Raw genomic sequence first — 14468 nt, 5'->3', positions numbered from 1 at the left:
TCCTATTAAATGAGACTCTACCTGTCACGGACGATATTGAGCACTCCCAGCCTCCACATCCATTCCGGCGGACTCGTCTCTGCTACGACAAGATGCAGCACCTTATCGATGAGGCCCTTCCCAGGGGTCTCGGAGAGCAAACAACGTGCTGGGTGGGACAGAGACAGATTGGGCCACTTTGCAGCACCAGTTTTCCTCTGCACAAGGCAGCAGAGCTTTTTCTTTTTTTTAATTCCCCCCCAGGCAATATGTCGAGGGTAGAAGTCACGCATTGGCAGCTCATTTCATAGCACAGGCAGGGCCGAAGGCCAAGGGCTGCACTGGAGCCCCAGACCAAGGGCTGCGGGTAAAGGTCCCAGAAGGACAATTAAGTCCTACTCGTGCCCTCAGGCCCTGGAAACGTGGTTCCTTCAGCCGGGCCAGAGCCTGCGTCCTCTGTCGTTCCACTGCGGGTGAAAAAGCGCATTTTGCTTTGTTGTTCTAAAGGGGCGAGAACAAGCCACTGCTGCGGCGGAGCGGGGAGGGAGCAGCACAAGGCCGTGGCGAAGCACGCTCAGGTGGGATGGCCGTACCAAGCGTAGGGCATTTGGCTGGGTGCGGACGCAGAAAGGCCGAGGCTCATCAAGGCTGGGCCGCCCCCCGCGTCCCCAGCACTTGCTGCCTGAGAAGGCACAGAGCAGGAGCTGCCGCCAACCTGCACATTCAAAACCGAACGCCACGAGCATCAGGCACAGTTCTCCCTGCCTGGCACTACCAGAACCATCGCCCCACACCAAGAGCGACCTGCGATGATTCTGCCCCTTCCCTGCGGAGCAGGGCTGCTTGGCAGGGTGGTAGGAGCAAGCGCAGCGTGGCGGCGATGAGATACAAGAGCGCAGCCGTTCGCTTGCATTTTACATTTCAGGAAATGAAGTGCACCGGGAAGTATTCAAGATGGACGCCGTGTGATGGAGCAGCAGCACCGCTCCCATCCCGGCAGCCCCGCGCTCGCCCCAGCGCCCCACAGCATCCTTATGCCTCCGGCCATCACCCCGCTTTCTGTTTTACCTCCCCCACCTCCCAAATACAGCCAAACTCATCCTGCCCTTTGCTTGCCATTCTGCCTGCCCTCCCTCCCCTATGACACAAAAGGTCAGTTCTGAAACTCAGGGGTCAGAAGGAAGAAATGTAGCGGGGTCAGGGGTGAGAGAAGCAGAGAGGGGAGGAATTTCACCTCTCCAACCACTTGCTTCCATGGATCAGCAGCCACAGAGCTCCTGCCAGGCACAGGGGTGCTGGGCTCGGCCGGGGCAGTGCGGTGGGGGCTCACGGGGACAGAGGAGGGGGCTCCCCTCCCGAGGGGGGTGCCCCTCATCTGCAGCACCCGCTCTCCTGCGGGCTTCTCTCCTTTTTCGGGTTATCCCAAGCTTCTCAAGATGCCAGCAAAAACACACCAAAACGCCAAACCCCTAAGCGAAGCTCCAGCATGAACAGAGTGAGAGGAAATTAAAGATGTGCTGAACACATCTGGAATTTACACTTTCCATGTGCAGAGCTGAGCGAGGCACCTGGAAGAAAGCAAAGGTCCTTCAGGTCCCTCTCCCGGTGCCTGCTAAGGGGAGGGAGCTTGGCTCACACTGCCTCTTTGCAAAGCGGGGCCTGGGGTGAATAAATACATCACCCCACATTGCTTATGTCATCACTTATGCCCTAAACACTAGCTTTTGGGTTTTCTCTTTAATTTACATTATCACGTATACTCACTATCTGCCAGACATCTCCATTAGCTCTCCTTTTCAGAACTGCTTCTCCTGCTGCCTAAAGCTCTACAGCCAGAGCCAGTCACTTCGGGAAACCCCGAGGTGATTCCTCCCTGCTCGGGGATTTCACACTGGCCTCCTTCTGCTGGAAAGGTACAAACAACAACTGTGCACAGGAGGAAACGAACGCACCGAGCGTCCCAACCGACTTACAAGATGGCTTAAAGAGAGCAAGGCAGGAACATGGAGATGTTACATCCCTCTCTGGAGTATGGGAACACAGCGGCTGCCTCGCTTGGAGATGAACCGTCACCATATGCGTGTCCCTGAGCCAGCGTGGATGCAATCGTGCTCAGGAGAGAGGGCAGCCCCGTTTCAAGGGAAGGTAGAGATCTCCGGCTGAGGAAGCGCAGCTGCAATTGGGGAATATGCTGTGAGAGCAAAAAATGCTGTTTTCATGTAAATGTCCCTAATAATAAACGAGTGAATGAAGAAAGCAACACATACAAACAAGAAATAGTATATTTGTGCTAGAGAAGCAGAAATGATTCTAAAAAGAGAGCTTTATCAACATTTTCCAGAAGGCATTGGCTGGTCTTTAATGCTTGTCGAGGGATAACATGCTGAACCTGGGCTGCCTGGTGCCTCTGATCACAGGTTTCTTTACAATCCCAGTCTCGATGCAGCACACTTAAAAAACATTAAGCTTGTTTGTTTTCTCAAGCAAATATTGAGCCACTATTCTCAACCCCTATAACTGGCATTTTGTGCTGTTTGCCCTGTATCTGCACACAGCTCCTGCAGCCGTTCCTGCTGCATTTCCATGGCAATCCAGACTCTGAAGCTACTGGTATCAGCCCGAGCCCAGTCAAACCCAACCAGGGGCAACAGGGTTTCCCCTGTACACAGAGGATTTTGTTGCTCTCAGCCACCAATACCAAATGCTTTGCTTTTATTAGTTATGAGGATACCTTCCTCTCTGACCATGCTGTAATCATTTAAGCCTCACAGCTTTTCTAAAGGTCAGTGTTTCCCTCTTGCAGGGAGGGGTAAACCCAGCTCAAACTGCTGAAAATAAGTCCAAAGTTAAGTCTTTGGAGTTTATACCTGGTAAGTCCCCACTCATGCTGCTAAACAGCTTCCTGGAGTAAGAAAAGGAGCTCAGGACCCTCAGTCCCCTCCTCACACAGCAGTATCTCATGCACCGTGTTTAACAAGCACCAGAGAAAAGGGAGACAATGTCTGTTGTCCCTTGATTCAATGTCCTACTAGTTCAATAGGAAAAGTGCTGGAAACGTGGGGTCAGCTCTCACAGCAGCTGGGCTGAAACACACCAAGGGAATTTCCACTTTAGCTTTTAATTGTAAGTGCAAACTGCAGGACACATCTCCAGCAGAAAACAAAAACAATGCAAGAAACTGTCCAAGAGCTCCCCAGAGGAACAGCTTCATGAGCAAAATGCCGGTGAGGTGCCAGCGCTGGGAAAACTGCGGTACAGTGACTGTCTCGCTGATAGCCTCATGCCTGCACCCCAGCACGGCAATGCCCCGTTAAAGCTGGCAAGCCTTGTAAAAACCAAGGGCAAATATTAGCTGTGCCCTATGCAATGGGATGTGTTTTGTTCCAAAATATAGGACATCTAAACATATTTATCAGTTGACTACTAACAGTGAAGCTCAGTATTTATCTTGGTTTCTTTGCACTTTGGATTACAAAGTAATTTTCAGACAAACTCCCTGGAGAGTTAGAAAGTGATGTTATCCCCTTTCCTGGTGGGAAAACCGCAGGCAGAAAGCAGCCTGCCCCATCTTTCAAACTTCCCAGTCTCTCTTCCACTATACCTGTCCCTCAACCTGTAGCTTCCAGATTATTCTAATTATTTATTTCTCAATAACAAGACCAAGTTCCAAGCATGAAAGGCTCTGCACAAAAAAAACATGAAAGAAAACCAGAGGGGGTCAGCCTGCTGTCCTTTGGCTTCAAAGCTCTTCAGAAAGATTTAGCCCAAATAGACTCAAGAGGTGCCACCAGTCTGAGAATCAAAAGAAAGGAGAAGGTGGGAGGACTGTGGTTTTATTCCAACTCCGCCATTCATTAGTTTAAGCGTGTAAGACCAGGATAGCCCCTTCACTTCCACGTGCTCACTAGCATTTGCGGTACAAAGTTTCTCGGAGTGGGAAGCTTTACGAGCATCAGGCAAAAAGCATCAAAGGAACTCGGAACCGACAGCAGGCAAAAGGATGCTCTGTTTTTCCGCTAATAAGCCACTGGCTGCAGGATGACTAGCAAAAGCAAACATTGCATTAGTCAGCCAAATGTTAACTCAGAGCTGCGATGGTGCAGGCTGCGAACACTCCCAGCCGCTCGGGAAGGTAAGTGCTCCCAGCTGGAGGCACAGCAATGTTTATTTGAAAGACCTTGTTTTACCCCAGTGTCTCTTCCTCACCCTTTTTTCTTTACTTTGAGCAGCTCAAGGGACCGACGCTTGTTCCTTCTGACTAACGGGGATCTCAGGATTGGCATCCTCTCCAAGCAGCAAATGCAAATGACTCTCTAAGTTAGTGGCAATGACCAACTTCACAGGCCCCACTGCTTTTAATGAGCTGATGAGGGGGAGGAAGAGGCTGAGGCAAGACGAACAATTACCACCTACAGTCAACGGCAGCGCTTGTGCTGCCTGGCTTGCGCGCTTCAGAGGGTGCTCAGGCTGGTTTGTGTAAGGCCTGCAGGCAGGTTTATGAGATTAAAGCCCAGCACACAATAAATAATTTAGCAGCTTACCACAAAAAAAATCCGGCACTGTATAATAGCTAGGCTGTATGATGTGTACATTCGTTTTAAATGCACATCACTTTCATCTACATGTATCTATTTGATGCACAGACATGTAACCAAGCAAGAAGGAACAACCGGGAAAGGTGACGGGGTCCCTGGCTGAGGAGCTGGCACGGGACAGGACAAATTCTGTTGAAGCCACTTATTAATTATACCAGGCCTGCCTGTGTTGCTGCCTGCGCTCTCTGTTTGCATCCAATGCGCATTGGAGGAACCTGAAACCCTGGCTCGGCCAATTATTCCTCCACCGTCCTCCCCTCTTCCCAGCAGGCTGCCCAGTATGGACTGGCAGCGGCTGGTGGCAGCTGCCCCCAGCTCCACGTTGACTGGGAATGCGGCGCAAAGCCCCATACAAACCACATGGGGCCAACAGCTTTCGGTCACGCACCGAGCAGCTTCGGCCCTGCCAGCCATCGTCCCCTCCTGCGGCGGGATCGTGCGGCGCCCGTGGTGCAGCAGCACCTCGAGGCTGGCGCAGGCTCAGGAGCACAGGGCTGGGAAACGGTTTGTGGTTTTATAGGCAGGGAATGGATGCACAGGGAAACCTGCCTGAAAGGGAGACCTGCCTGACAGATGGGAATCGCTGCCACGTCTCCTCAGTCCCAGGCCAGACCGCAGCTCCCTTTTAGCATCCTCAGGGCTTGCCGAGCCCCAGGTGAGATACAGCCATGTACAGGGCTGTAAATCACAATGCGCAAATTCAAGTTACAGAGCAGAAAATTGCAAGCTTGAGTAACATATTCAATGTCAGCTCAATAAAACTAGTGGCTAACACGAGAAGAATGCAGGCATCCTTACCCTCGCAGTATCACCTTGCTTTTGCTCCCCCCCCCCAGCCAGTGGCTCCCTCCCTGCCTGATTAGCATCATCCCAGGTTTCTCTGAGACACACCTAACGAATGACCATCATCTCCCAACCTACAGTTAAGGTGACAGTGGGGAAAAAAAAACCTCACAACCAAAGCCTAAACGTATGGAAAGACTGAATGCATCAGACCCTCGGACAGTGTGCGTGCAGGGGGGCTGGGAGAAGAGCCAGGAGCTGCTACCAGTGCTGGTAATAAGCAGCGGTTACGTTTAGACTTCGTGTTTTGTTGTTCTTTTTTGTCCAGGTCACAACCAGCAAAGCCTATGGCCCTACCACAGAGCCCAGGGAACCTCTCCGGTGCAAAAGCCCCCCCAGCCCCCAGGCGCCCCATCCCACGGGTAGGGTTTACCTCCCTCCTTTGTGGTTCAAGCTGGGCTGCCTGCAAAGAGCTCCCTGAAGGCCTGAAAAACGTAGGCATCTGCCTGTCCGTGCATCGCGGCAGAAATGGAAAGAGGGTAATAAAAGGCAGGGGGAGGTGGGGAGACTATGCATCATAACAGGCGTAATGGACTACTGCTAATATAGAGACTGGCCGCATCCAATCCACGCCTGTCTGGCACATCCATAAATATCGGGCAGACGTTCAAGTGATGGATCTGCTTTCACAAACCGTGCAGTATTTTACAGCCCCACTAACACTGTCGTTGCCCTGGCCAGCAGCAAAAAGCAACCATAACAGCAATGGGTAGTAAACTTGATTGTGGGACTGAGGAAATATTAAAGGCGGCATCAGTCAGACGGCACAAGGGAAAGCCTAACAGCGAGTCCCATCGCAATCCATGGCAGTACTGCTTTTGCATGGCATTTCACTCCCTGATTTTCCCCAAATCCCAACCTTTTTGCAGCAGCAGCAGCTCAGGGACTCTGCCAGCACGCGGGACTCTTCCTGCGGGTTCCCCCGTCTCTCCCGGCACACTTGTGTTTTCCATGTTCATTTTTTTGCCTCAAGGAGGCATTTATAGAAGCAACATAGCATGGTCTTCTCACAGTATTTCTTGCCACCTGGGGATTGAAGATCTTACAAATGGACCAAAACCCATGTTATTTTGACCTCTGAGGATTTTAAAAGCATGCAGAAAAAATATATATATAGTAAAGAAAGCATGAACTTCTTGACTCATAAATAGAAAGGCAGGAGTCTAACACTGCCCTCCCCACCTCCCCAAAAAACAACATCCAAAACACAGCAACTTCTCCAGATTTACACTCAGAGGAAAGCAGGGACAGTCAGAAAACCCAACACGAATTCACAAAATAGTTTGGTATTTCGTGATATTTTTCACCAAGACTATTTCAAGAAGAAATACATGATTGAACTAGATGAAAATGTAAGTTCTGCTTCTAGCATGAAACGGAGGAGGAATAACTTCTGCCTCACATCATCCTCATAAAAAGGAGATAATACTTCTTAGAAAAGGTGTGGGGATTAATTATCTTCTAAATATGTTTAAAAAAACCCATATGTGCACAAGGGGGAAAGACAGCCTTTTCAGTAACTATTTTCCAATAGTTACTTTGGTAGCTAGTCCCAAAGTACATGGACTGATGCACCTCAAAACCCCCTTTACCCTCACGTGTGCTGCTCCGAGCTTTATTCCCGCCACGTAAAAACCCAAGAGCACTGGGAAAGGTGAGACATGACACGTATTTCTGGTTTCAGGCTGCATGCCCCTAAGGGAGGCACCAGGAGAGATTTCATGTAGAATCATTATCACAGAATCATTAAGGTTGGAAAAGACCTCTAAGATCGAGTCCAACCATCAACCGATGGCTGAGGTTATCAAACCTCCCAGCACCCGGCCAGCGCGGAAGGCAGCGCAGGGGCAGGAGGCAGAGATCTGCAGGGAAAGCCCAGCAGCGTGTGGAGCCAGGAGCGGGAAACCTCCTGCGGGCATTGCCAGCGGAATTTCTCCTACACTTGTGGTGCTTAAGACAATCGACAAGAGCATTGACAGGGAGTGCCAGGACCAAATCCCGGAGATGAATCTACACAAAGAGCTCTTCCAGAGAAACCCCTTTCAGCGCACAGAGCCCCATGCCTTCGGGGTGGTGGTTGCTGCCGGTGGAGCTGGTGAGACCCAAGGCGGGCTGTTTTTCATGCATAAGGCTGTCCAGCCACTTGCAGCCTCTACTAGCTCCGCTTTGGAAATGCGTAAGATGTAATTGTTGCACTCAAAAATTTCAAGCTGATTTTTCAAGGTGCCTGAACCTGAGTAAGAACCAGAGTCATCGCCGTGTTCTTGAGCCAAGAAACAGATTAAAGCAGACTCTGAGCCCACCTGGCTATATTTCACATCGCATTTCCTGAACACTTGCCCTGTAGCTCTCCAAAAACTATAAAAATACATCCCAACTTCTCTTTTTTTCTTATTTTACTTGCTCTGCCAGGCAACTGATAACAGCACTAGAGAAGTAGCGTTGGGAGAAAAGGAGGCCAATTTCATGCCTTTAAGAGATGGCAGGGACATTCCTGAACTGCTCAAAATCAGAGTCAAGAGGGACATGGCAGGTCTGCCCCTTCTCCAGTCCCAGAACATGCACGTTAGTGCTCTCCTTTGGCTTTGATCACTTTTCATATTCCCTTGCACAAATTCCAATTAATAAGTAAGACTCCAACTTTTGGCTACTAACAGTAACAAATGTAAGGGACCATTAGGCATTTTGGGGACATATTTCTGGAGTCACAGTTTGACAGCACCCCTTTTACACAGATGGAAGCAAAGGGGAGTTACTGTCTGAGGCTAGAAAATCCTTGTTTAGGGAGAAAAAGAATCCCAGCTTCTCCAACCAGACCAGAGCGAATCGCCAGCAACACAGTACCAAATAAATACCCCCTTATTTCACATCCTAAGGCAAGAAACAGGGACTTGTTTCTCAGATCTTTCAATTAAACGACTTCTTCAGCCAAGCAAGAGTCATCTGCCATCTTACACCTGTGCCGGGACACAGAGGTCTGATGGATTGATCACTGAGTCAGCAAAGCACCCGACCTTACAACCTATAGCTAAAGCTAGGCAACTCCTTTGGAAGGCATCTGCAAACTGATGTTTTTCATCTGTTCAATAACAGCCTGATGGCCTCTTGGCTTCTCAGCAAACTGATGCAACGGACTTTTTTTCCTAAAGTGCTACGGAATGCATGTGGGGGCGATAATTAAGGATAAATTAAAAGGATGAGATAACCATCCGTAGAATGAAGTCATATAAGGACAGGTTTGAACGTATATTTCATTATGAAAGATCTATTTTATTCCCACTAATGGAACAAATTAAATCAGACAAGCTGAATAAAACTATCACATACCAAGACGTAACAACACACTGAAAGTTCACCTTTCCCCTGACTGCGTAATCCCATCAGTTATCACCGTCCCTTGCAAAAGTGGGTTCGCCTTCGTTGAAAGCAAGGACAGACATTATGCACTGTACATTCAGGCATTCAATGGGTAAACAGGAATGCGTTTCCAGTCATGAAAACTAGTTACAGCACTACATATTTTTCCATAGCACTCCTCCTCCAGACAGATCCCAGGCATCTCTTCACAGGTGACCTTGCACGCCAGAATTGATTCGAGCCATGTACAGCCCAGCTGCCATTGGGACCGTGCGTTACAGAGTTCAGAACAATGTCTGATGCCCATTTATCCAGGAGGATGGGGTGTGAACAGAGATGCACACGCTATCCTTCACCTCAGGGCATCTGAAATAACCAAAACTGGGTTCTTGCCTGTAGCACCAACGTTTACACTGAAGACAGACAATGCAGAGCACTTTCATTTGCTTCAGAGAAGCAGCCCCTGGGTGCAGAACCCATCCGTCAGACCTAGCCTGGAGAGCTCTAATACAGCCAGCACCGAGAAGCATGTCCCAAACCTCTGAGCATCTTCAAGTACACAGATCAAAGCCTTGTCACCACTGGAGCAACTCAGTGCTGCGTGAAAACCAGCCACAATGTCACCATTACTGCTTTTCCCTGGGAGCCATCCCACGTGCACAGCCAGGAGCATACCCTGCTCATGCAAACACAGGCCAGGGATGGCGAAGCTGCAGGCTCCCGCTGCAGGAACTGTGCTTTTCCCCACAGCAGGCATAAACAGCATGATGGCAAAATAATACATAGGCAGTGCACTGTCAAACATAAAAGAGACATTTATTTATTCTTGATCACAAACAATGTCCTCCATTGACAAGCTGAATGAAGGGCACCTCACTGATTTATTAGATCTAGTCTGAAACACACCTCTTGGGATGAAATACAAGATTGATTTTTAGTGGTGAGCCATGCTGCTACCCCGCCACTGTGCTCAGCCTGATGAGATGAAGTTGGGCATACACAGGGACAGAGTTGAAACAGCATTGGGTGGGAGAAATAAATGGAAAGATTTGCAGAAGGAAGGGGAGCTGAAATGGAAACAGGGCTTGTGACTGCAGCCCCTCAAACTGAAGGCTACTCTTTTCTTCCTGCAATCCTTCTCTTAAGATATATAGACTTAGTGGGGGAGAGAAGAGCAGCAAACTACTAGGAAGTTTAAGGGCAAGTCCAGTACTGTTCTTGGGAAACCTCTGAGTCAGACCCTTCCCATGCATCTGCCTTTCAGAGCAGCACCTCTAAATATAGCACATATAATTTTCACATCAGTCTCAACATCTACCAGGCAAACCACATTAGCTGAGTTCCATGGATGCCGTTTTCCACCAGGAAAAAGACAACTAGCACAGCAGTGCTTAGCTTGAGGCCCTATTAATAGCAGTCCTAATTATATGGCTGCAAATTTAATTCATAGCAATGATTAGTGTCAAAATCAAAGGCATCACACATCAATATTGATAGAATTGTATGAAGCCCATAAACAGAACAAGCAAGCCGACACATCTCCCCCCCAGCAGTTAGTTGCTGTTAACTGTTGCATTAATGTCTCTTCTAATTTTGCTCGATGAATATTGCTTTATTGCAGGAATCCGCAATTCTGAATGATTACAGCTCTAACATGATCCCCTTCCCCTTTGCACCCCCAGCCATGAAGCTGAGACACTTTGGAAGGAGAGCTGGAGCACCAAGCTGCAGGGAGAACTGCATCCCTCGTACCTGTGCTTTATCCGAAAGGTCACAGCATCATCAGCACATTTGCTCTTCACCCACTTAGAGAAAACTGCTGAGGAACAGCGGTTCCCAAAAACAGCGGGCTGCCAGGGAGCAGGCGGGGGGCATCGTGGGGTGCAGCCATCCCGTACAGTACATGCACCAAGCACACCGAGTCCCCTGCCCGAGGCATGCCCCACGTACGGGCAGGTTGCAGCAAGCTGGCTGGGCTAGTGCTGCGTGAGACAATTCCTCCTCCAGCGCTGGGTTTTAATGGGGAATAGATGCATCAATTCATCCTTCTCCCTCCGACGCTTACCGAGGACAAGGCAACACACAAACCAGCTATGTGAGGAGCAGCCAACCAGTCCGGGCAGCCACAGCAGGTACAAGCACACCCTCTTGCCCTGAACTCAAACCCTGACCCCAGCAAATGCTCTGGTTCCCCGCAGGAAAGATGCCAAGTTCACTGTCAGCTGACTTGACTGATATTATTGACTTATTTGTCAGCAGCTCTGGTATCAACACCCCTCCGGTGCAGCATGGCTCCACCGAACCCCCAGCCGGGCTGTGCACACTCCGCAGGCGACCTGTCCAGGCTGCCCGCATCAGCCAGACCCCGCGGGGCTCCGAAACCTGCAAAGCAAGCAGCAAGCTCAGCTGGGGAGAGCTGCCAGCCTCGCCACGGGGCTCCGCGCTGCTCCCGAGGGGCCAGAAAACTTCTCTCCTTCTCCAGCCAACACTTCAACCAGTGCTGTCTGCTGAAAGGAGCAGAAAGGGACTTCAAATGTACCCAGGAAACAGGGACGGGGGTAGAGCTAGCCAGCGCAGGGCTGTACCGAAAAGTGCAGGCAGGGATGTCTGGGCAGGCAGGGACTTGGGGACTGTCAGCATTCAGCTCCTTCAGAGGAGAGAGGCTGAAGCAGCAGCAGCCGCTCTCCCAGGGAACGTCATGTGAGGCAGTTAGGAGAATAGCTAATGGGAAGAAGGACATCAGTGAGATAAAGCAGCATTTTCAGTAATGAATTCTCACTGGGGAAGTACAGACAAATTTGAAAGATTTCAGAGCTGGCTCCTGACTTCTTTCCTCCAGCTACACAAAAGTGTCGTCTTTGAAACCCCAGACTGAGCCATCAGCTTGTTTCCAAAGTAAATCAACGGCTGTTGGAGAGGGACTAGGTGTGACGTAGCTTTTAGACATTAATCGTGTAGGTAAACATGCAAGGTGGTGAGCTGGAGAAGATACGTCTATCTGTAAATCTCTGGCACTTAGAGGCACGTATATTTTTACCATCCTCATTTCACATATGGGGAAGAAGAGCTATGGAAACGTTTACAGTCCCAAGCACCCTAAGCACTCGCTGACTTTGAGACCTGTCTGGTTTTGGAACACACACACAAACCAGAGCCAACCTGTTAACTTCCCACCGGGTCTGCAACGCCTCCTCTGCAGCGAGAGTCCCAAAAGCCCTACGGTTCAACGCAAAGCTCCTTCCTACGCTTCACATGGCTTCTCTTAGGCCACATGTCTAATGAGGAAAGATTTACTAAAGGTGTGGACAGGACTGCGAGATAACGCCCTCAGCCCCATGCAGCGGAGAACAGGACAGTGATCGCTCCAGCTAATGATAACAGGAGGCATGGGTCTCATCAGCTGCAGACAACTCTGATACATGTTAAATAAGGGTGCCTGGCAGATCCATGAAAGGCTGACTGCAGTGTATGCCTGGAATGAATTTGAGAGATGAACCAGTTTTCTTAGCGCCCGGTTACCACTGGCTCAAACAACAGGTAAAGGATTCCCGCAGCCCTCCCTCTGGGCAGCAAAGTGGATGGGCATGAATAGATTAACTTTGCATCAAAAAGGTAGGTGTTCAGTGCAGAACAGCAGAAGGAATTAAACCATGCTGGAGAGACTGCTTCTTCTGTAACGCTACATAATTCACGGAACGCACAGTAAATATCTAGTGTGCAGGCACAAGCTGGTAGCTTTAGCTACCTCTAAATGAGGCAGCTCCCCTATCCCCCCCAACCACTGCAAGCAGCAAGTACCAGGCTGCATGGCTGGTGTGAAGCTTGCTAGCGTGTGTGTTTGCAATCCGCAGAGGGTGCCCCTTCCATCCATTTAGCTAGAAAAATCCCAGTACTCCTGTGCGCCACGGCGGGCGGGGAGGGCAGGGAGGAGAGGGGCTCTGCTTACAAGCCCACTCTCCCCCATGTTCAAAATTGCCCCACTGACACTGGAGAGGCACCAGGGAGGCACCTAATTTAATACTACTCAGCACTTGTAAAGTGCTGAATGAATATTAATGAACTGATGTAATTAAAATGATGCAGACATTCAAGTGTAGTGTTTGCCTGTCCTTGTATCTTCCTGGATAGATGAGGAAGAAATTCCCTGCTGCTTAAGGACACAAAAAATTAACAGCCTGCTGTTGATTACATTTGTTAACTCCTTCCCTGGTATGAAGAAGCAGAGTCTGCATTTAGCGAGTCAAATGCTGTCATTTGTATTTCAGGTTAATTTGAAGGCTCCCAGCCTTCCAGGGCAGCATCTCAAAGGCTGGTTGTGCTGGAGCTGGAACAGGCTTCTGCACACAGTGATGAGTTGGCTTCCAGTTGCAGCTCCAACTCTAGAGACCAACAGCGGGGGGTCCCCCTCCACTTATACACCCCAAAGGTATTTCCACACTAATTTTAAACATGGGACTCCTGAGGGAGGACTAGTAAGGACCACAGTCTGCAGATGTATGACTGGGCCTGGCCAGCCTTTGCACCCCACTTACTGAAGAGTGGTTCAGAGGACTCCGAGGGGGGATCCCAGTCTGACTTCAAAATCCTAAAAGCCACCTGAGCCCCTCCACCTCCTGCATTGGTGTAGGAAACAAGAGGGAGCATCTCTTTGCCCTCTGTAACTAGCCCCAGCGTTTGCAAGCAGAGGGTGAGGAATGTTATCTTCCAGGACTGATCAATCATCCAGCTGTCAGAGGGAAGAGCAGGAGGGAAGAGGCAGGGAGAAGTGGTAGGACTTTACCCCGAGGCTTGGTTTCCAAAAGCAGCCAAGTTAACCCATTCCTATCCCTCCATGGACCAAATGTCCTGCCACCATCAGCAATTTTGCCATCACCAAAAGCTTTCTTGGTCTTCTACACAAGTCGCAGAAGGATTGCTGGGGAACAACTCAAAACTAATGCAAGATTTCCATCAGGGTATCAAAAATGAGGAAAGATCTGAGACCTTGGATACAGCTTGCTGAGGTTCACTCGCACTCAGAAATTGCAAGCCAGCTCCTCACGTTTCTCTAATCAGACCGGCCCATTATTGCCCTGGTAATTTCTGCATCAACCCCACAAACACACATACCACAGTTCACTGAATGATAAAATAAAACAAACAAACAAACAAACAAACAACAGCGTAACGCTGTAATACACAGACAGACAGTGCATGCAGGAGCTGGCACAGTGCTGAGACCTGTACTACCCTGCTGCTGAACGAAGTCGCTGGCTGGAAGCGCAGGAAGGTGCCCTCAGCCCATGCAAGGGGACGAGCTGGAGCAGTAATGCCACAGAGCAACGGGAACTGCGTAGCTTTGTTTAGCCCCTTTTCCAGGATCATACTGCAGCACTTTCCGCTGCACCTTTCCCAAGGCTTGGCACTTCTCTGCTTCAAAAGAAACCGCAGCAACACCGCTCTGTACTAACAGCACGGATGGGTGAACTTTGCCCAACCAATGCAAGGCTCTCTGACCCAAACCCTGTGATTTTTGCTCCTGACTGGCTCCCAGTTTCACGCTGGGAAATATCTGTAAGACACAGCAGCAGCTATGCACATCAGAGACTCCTGAGAGAAAGTGGATCCTGGCTTTCCCAAGCCATGGAAATAAGCTTACCTTCTTCAGCTTGCCAGTCTTAGTCCCCACGAACACCACACTGTAGCCGTTGTAGA

General features: G+C 49.7%; 1 protein-coding gene across 1 annotated transcript in view; it reads right to left on the bottom strand.

Annotated features, from left to right (window-relative positions):
• Nucleotides 1-14468, bottom strand: part of LOC104628675 (plexin-A2-like) — a gene marked incomplete at its 3' end in the record, with an annotated part of 51627 nt that overhangs the window by 34142 nt on the left and 3017 nt on the right. The gene's annotated exons all lie outside the window — the stretch shown is intronic.

The sequence above is a fragment of the Phaethon lepturus genome, unplaced genomic scaffold, assembly GCF_000687285.1.
Source record: "Phaethon lepturus isolate BGI_N335 unplaced genomic scaffold, ASM68728v1 scaffold25251, whole genome shotgun sequence".
Taxonomy (NCBI): domain Eukaryota; kingdom Metazoa; phylum Chordata; class Aves; order Phaethontiformes; family Phaethontidae; genus Phaethon; species Phaethon lepturus.
This window is presented reverse-complemented; position numbering and strand designations above follow the sequence as displayed.